This window comes from Sphaeramia orbicularis, chromosome 22, assembly GCF_902148855.1.
Source record: "Sphaeramia orbicularis chromosome 22, fSphaOr1.1, whole genome shotgun sequence".
In the NCBI taxonomy this organism is placed as follows: Eukaryota; Metazoa; Chordata; class Actinopteri; order Kurtiformes; family Apogonidae; genus Sphaeramia; species Sphaeramia orbicularis.
In genome coordinates this window covers 9,357,170-9,362,746 of record NC_043978.1, presented here as the reverse complement: position 1 = coordinate 9,362,746, position 5,577 = coordinate 9,357,170, and the positions used below count along the sequence as shown (strand labels likewise).

General features: G+C 44.1%; 1 long non-coding RNA gene across 1 annotated transcript in view; it reads right to left on the bottom strand.

The window, feature by feature from the left end:
- Positions 1–3,543: 3,543 nt before the first annotated feature.
- LOC115414054 (uncharacterized) overlaps positions 3,544–5,577 on the bottom strand; it is a 17,726-nt gene continuing 15,692 nt past the window's right edge. Inside the window, exon 3 of the long non-coding RNA XR_003934547.1 lies at positions 3,544–3,739. This is a non-coding gene — a long non-coding RNA (uncharacterized LOC115414054). The remainder of the gene's footprint in view (positions 3,740–5,577) is intronic.

The following is a 5,577-nucleotide window of genomic DNA, read 5'->3' as shown; positions in this document are numbered from 1 at the left end:
TGGACCAGGACACTGCAGGTGTGTGTGTGTGTGTGTGTGTGTGTGTATTGTGTGCGTCTCTTGTGTGTCTGTGTTGTGTTTGTGGGTGTTGTGTTTTGTGTGTGTGTGTGTGTGTGTGTATCTATAGTGTGCATGTGTTGTGTGTGCATCTGTTGTGTGTCTGTATTGTGTGTGTGTTTCTGTTGTGTTTTTTGTGTGTGCATCTATTGTGTGCATGTGTTGTGTGTGTGTCTGTTGTGTGTCTGTGTTGTGTTTGTGTGTCTGTTGTGTTGTGTGTGTGTGTGTGTGTCTGTTGTGTGCATGTATGTGTGTGTTGTGTGTGCGTCTGTTGTGTGTCTGTGTTGTGTGTTGTGTGCGTCTGTAGTGTGCATGTATGTGTGTGTTGTGTGTGTGTGCGTCTGTTGTGTGTCTGTGTTGTGTTTGTCTGTTGTGTTTTGTGTGTGTGTGTGTGTGTGTGCGTCTGTTGTGTGCATGTATGTGTGTTGTGTGTGTGTGTGTGTGTGTGTCCAGGTAAACCAGTGCAGACAGAATCAGGACAGTCAACCTGCTGTTTTCCCTCAGGACACTGAACTCTAACAGTAAAACAACACACTCAAACGCAACACCACATCCTTCTGTCGTGGTGCATTCAGGTACACTTACAACTGCATGGAAGTGCCGTTACTCTACAGGTGGTGGAATTATTCCCATTCTTACTCATGTTGATTTTTTTTATTGCAGTAAAAGTCACAAAGTCCAAACTCAGACGTCCTTAAAGTATTAAAGTTCAATTAATTCAACTTTTCTACCTGCTGTTAATTAACTGAAACTCACATCATTTCCATCAATGAACCAGAAATGAAACAATGAATGAATGACGCCCCGTTTACACTGAGGCACACATTCAGCAAAACACAGAGTTTTTTCTCTACATTCTTTCCTCTCACATGTTGTTTTAAATCATCAAATACGATTAATCGGACCGATTATAGCATATCACCGATTAATCAACATCTGTCGATATGTAACAGATGTATGATCTGTTTATGCTCAGAGTGTGTGTCTGTGCTGAACAGTCAGAGGAACAGGACAGCATGTCAGGTTCACTTGGACCATTTTTTCGTTTTTTAATTTAACTTGTTTTTAACCGAGGTAAGCATTCATTCATTCATTCATTCATTCATTTTCTGAACCCACTTTATCCTCACTAGGGTCACGGGGGTCGCTTGGAGCCTATCCCAGCTACATAGGGGTGGCGGTGGGGTACACCGCCTCAGCCCTGCGATGAACTGGTGACTTGTCTGAGGTAAGCAATTAAGAACAGATTCTTATTTACAAATGCAGCCTGACAATCACAGACCGTACCCCCCCCCACCACCACCACCACTGTATATTCATTGCTGTTTATATTTTAAAGAATGATTTACCAAACAGTTTTTATGTCACTACAGACTCATATCTTTTCCCTAAAGTCTGCTCTCCTAAAACTCCCACATCTAGAACCTGTGGTTCCACAGGTCACAGACTAGTCTGATATAAAACTAGTACAGACTATTATACAGCAGTTTAAAATTCTGTACATAATCGTTGTCAGATAAACAAAGGTGTAACTGTTAATTCACATGTCCACCTTTATCAAATATAAGACTATTATATCCTGTGGATATCAGTGTTCTTACTTCATATATCGGCTTTCAGATATCTGCTTTTTTAGCCCCCATTATCAGTATCAGCCCCAGTATTCCCATATCAGTCGGGCTCTAACTCTTTCCATACATGTCACATGTATATTTAGTTATAATTAAACTGTGGTTTGTTTGTATCGGTGCATTCAGGGAAACATAATCATTGGCGTCTCAGCCCTGTTTGTTCGTGTCTGTTATGTGTTTGTGATGAATCTGCACCTGAAACATCAACAGCAGCAGGTTGGACATGAAAAGTATGAACAGACGAAAAAACATCCATCATCTGATTCAAACACAGACTGTGCATCTGTGTATGTCCTGGATAGATCTGCATACGGATTCACACATATATACAACTATCAACCAACTATAGAAACCACAAAAACACAGACAGACACAAGGAAACTCGATGACAACGCGCCAAAACACACTAGTAGAACTCTCCAAAACAGCACTATCACGATTATATACAATCATTTTCATGAATTCACCACTAAAACCTCAATAAAACGCTAATAAAAGTCATAAAAATCTTCCATGTCTCTCTCACCAACTGCACTCTACTGCTCTAAGCTCCGCCCACTCCCACCCCTCCCCCTCAGCCAATGACAGACCTCTACCCTAATGTGTTCTAGACCAATAGAAAGAGCCCGATCTCAGAAGTTACGATCATTTGAATGACATAAAATGTCAAATGCGTCAGCGGAGACACGAGCGTCTTTAAAGGGTTAAATGTCGACTGATGGAAAACATGGACCAGCACAGCCTTTACATTCACACCACCACATAAACATCAGAACGAAGCCTCTAAACTTCTCATAAAGGTTCAGATCCTTCACGTAATGGCCTCAAAACTGCACCTGAACGCAGCCCAGTCCAAACCCTGCGGAACCCCGCCCCCCCCACAGACCCGTCAGCTGTCAGCGCCGTCTCCCAGCGGCTGTAAACACAACACAAGTCAATAATTCTGCCTTTCCTGTCATCTCTGTTTTTCTATTAAGCCGAGCATCGGCCCGTTAAAGATCACGTCTCCTCAGTCGCCTTTTTTCCTCCTGATGAACGACGGCAGATGACAGACAAATCAGCACTTTTTGTTCCGAGCATCAGTTTGTGGACGTAAATTAACAAACAGCAGAAAGTGATGAAGGCGACGATGACACCCACTTCTACGCATTTACATCTGAATGCCGACATAATGAGACCGACGCGCTGAGTGTGAATGTGACGGACGAGTGTCTGATTAGGGTTCTGACCCAGAACCGGACTGAACCGGACCGAAATGGACTGAACCGGACTGAACCGGACCGAACTGGACTGAACCAGACCAAACTGGACTGAACTGGACTGAACTGGACTAAACCAGACTGAACCGGACCAAACTGGACTGAACCAGACCAAACTGGACTGAACTGGACTAAACCAGACAGAACCGGACTGAACTGGACTGAACTAAACTGGACTGTACCGGACTGAACTGGACTGAACTGGACCAAACCAGACTGCACTGGATTGAAGTGGACTGAACTAGACTGCAGTGGACTGAAGTGGACTGAACCAGACTGAACTGGACTGAAAGTGGACAGAACCGGACAGAACTGGACTGAACCGGACTGAACTGGACTGAACCAGACTGAACTGAACTGGACTAAACTGGCCTGAACTGGACTGAACCGGACTGAACTGGATTGAACCACACTAAACCAGACTGAATTGGACTGAACTGGACTAAACTGGACTGAACTGAACTGAATCGGACTGAACTGGACTGAACCGCACTAAACCAGACTGAATTGGACTAAACTGGACTGAACTGAACTGGACTAAACTGGACTGGACCAAACTGGACTGAACCAGACTGAACTGGACTAAACTGGACTGAACTGGACTGAACCAGACTGAAATGGACTGAACCAGACTGAACCGGGCTGAACCAGACCAAACTGGACTGAACCAGACCAAACTGGACTGAACTGGACTAAACCGGACTGAACTGGACTGAACCACACCAAACTGGACTGAACCGGACTGAACCAGACCAAACTGGACTGAACTGGACTGAACCAGACTGAACCAGACTGAACTGAACTGGACTGAACCAGACTGAACTGAACTGGACTGAACTGGACTGAACCGCACTGAACCAGACTGAACCAGACTGAACCGGACTGAACTGACCCATTAGGATGATGGAGTTTCTGTCGAACTCCTGTTTACTTTCAGACGTTACCTGGTGTTTGTGTGTGTGTGTGTGTAGGTGTGTGTGTGTGTGTGTGTTTGTGTGTGTGGGTTGAACCCTTTAGGACCAGAGTATATAAACACATTATACACTTTACATCAGACCCTTTACATCTGTACAACCTTTACATCCACATATTCACCCTCAGGCCCAGTTCACATGACAACAGTCTGGAGGGAAAACCACTAAGTATTAGATCAGATGTTCTTTTGTTTAGACCCAACGGTGTTTTTGGGTTGAAAACACAAAACAGTGAAACCACCTTCCACAGTGACAATCTGAAAAACATTCCACTGTCGCATCACCGTCTGAACGGCTGAAAACACAAACGTGCATTTTCTGGTGTCGTAGAGTTTTCATCACAGACACACGTCAGAACAGGAAAACAACAACATGTGGGATTATTTCCCTCAGACGGACCTTCAAGTCCAGGGGGTCCAAACGGTTTTTACCTCCTGACCCCATTTGAATGTCACACATTTCTGCCGACCCCAGACATTCGAAATAGAGACTACATATGTAAAAAATAAAATAAAATAAAAGGACAATGAACAGCTGGACTCAAACATAAAGAACATTTAATTAACTATTGGATAAAAGCTATGATTCCATTTGTTCATTTATTACAGTAAGTAATAACACACACACACACACACACACACACAAACACACACACAGGTTGAAGGTTTTACCTGATGGTTTCCATGGAAACGCAGACTCCGTCAGGTGAGTTCATCACAGGTAAAGGACAAGAACTACCTGTTATTAGAAGAAAAAATAGAAAAATAAAAGGTACAGAAGGACATCTGTAAGAGTGGGCAGTAGTTCCACTTTAAATGACACACTTTTACAAAGGTTTCATCATCAGAAAATGTCTCATTCATTTAATTTCTCTGAGAATCTGAAGCAAAAATGAAAAAAAAAGTTTTTAAAATAATAATAAAAATGAATAAATAAATATTCATGGACTTAAAGGTTGAGAAAAGTCAAGGAAAACCAAAATAAAGTTGACATTTCCTGTAAAAAGGTTTGGAAACCAAACACACCCATGAATTCTTATGTGCAGAGCCACGCCTCCTCTCCATCACGGACGGTCATGTGACTGATGGCCAATCACAGACCGTCATGTGACCGCCGCCCACGCCGCAGTCTGTAAATGACAGTTAAATCTCCGAGCCTCATAATCTGACTAATAATGTCCCCTCTTAATATTTGCCGCCTCCCAGCGTTGATGGATGGGGTCAGGCTGCGACTCCCTGGGCTGGGGTCAAAGGTCAAAGCGGAGGCTGGGCTCCCTGTTCCGCCGCCGTAATGGGAGCTGAAATATTAGTCCTAAACGCCCGCGGACGGGCCGCCGCCGCCGTGCAGATGATGAATTAACTGCTCTGAGGAATTACAGACGCAGCGTTGTGAAGGCGAAGTGGCTCGTCTCCACGCCGCCATATGCAAATGATTGATAATAGACAGCGCCGCCATCAGCTTTACGTCTGCGTTCGCCTCGCTCTCCTCCTCAACGCCGCTAATGATTGATCGCGGACTCCGGCCGACGCGGCGTCATTATTGCTTTTATTTATTTGGCCGTTCCGGGCGGTTCGTGGCCTCTCGCCGTCTCCTGGTAAATTGTTTTTTAAATGCATTTTGACGACTGATGTGAAAATGTAATCAGCCCAAAACTCA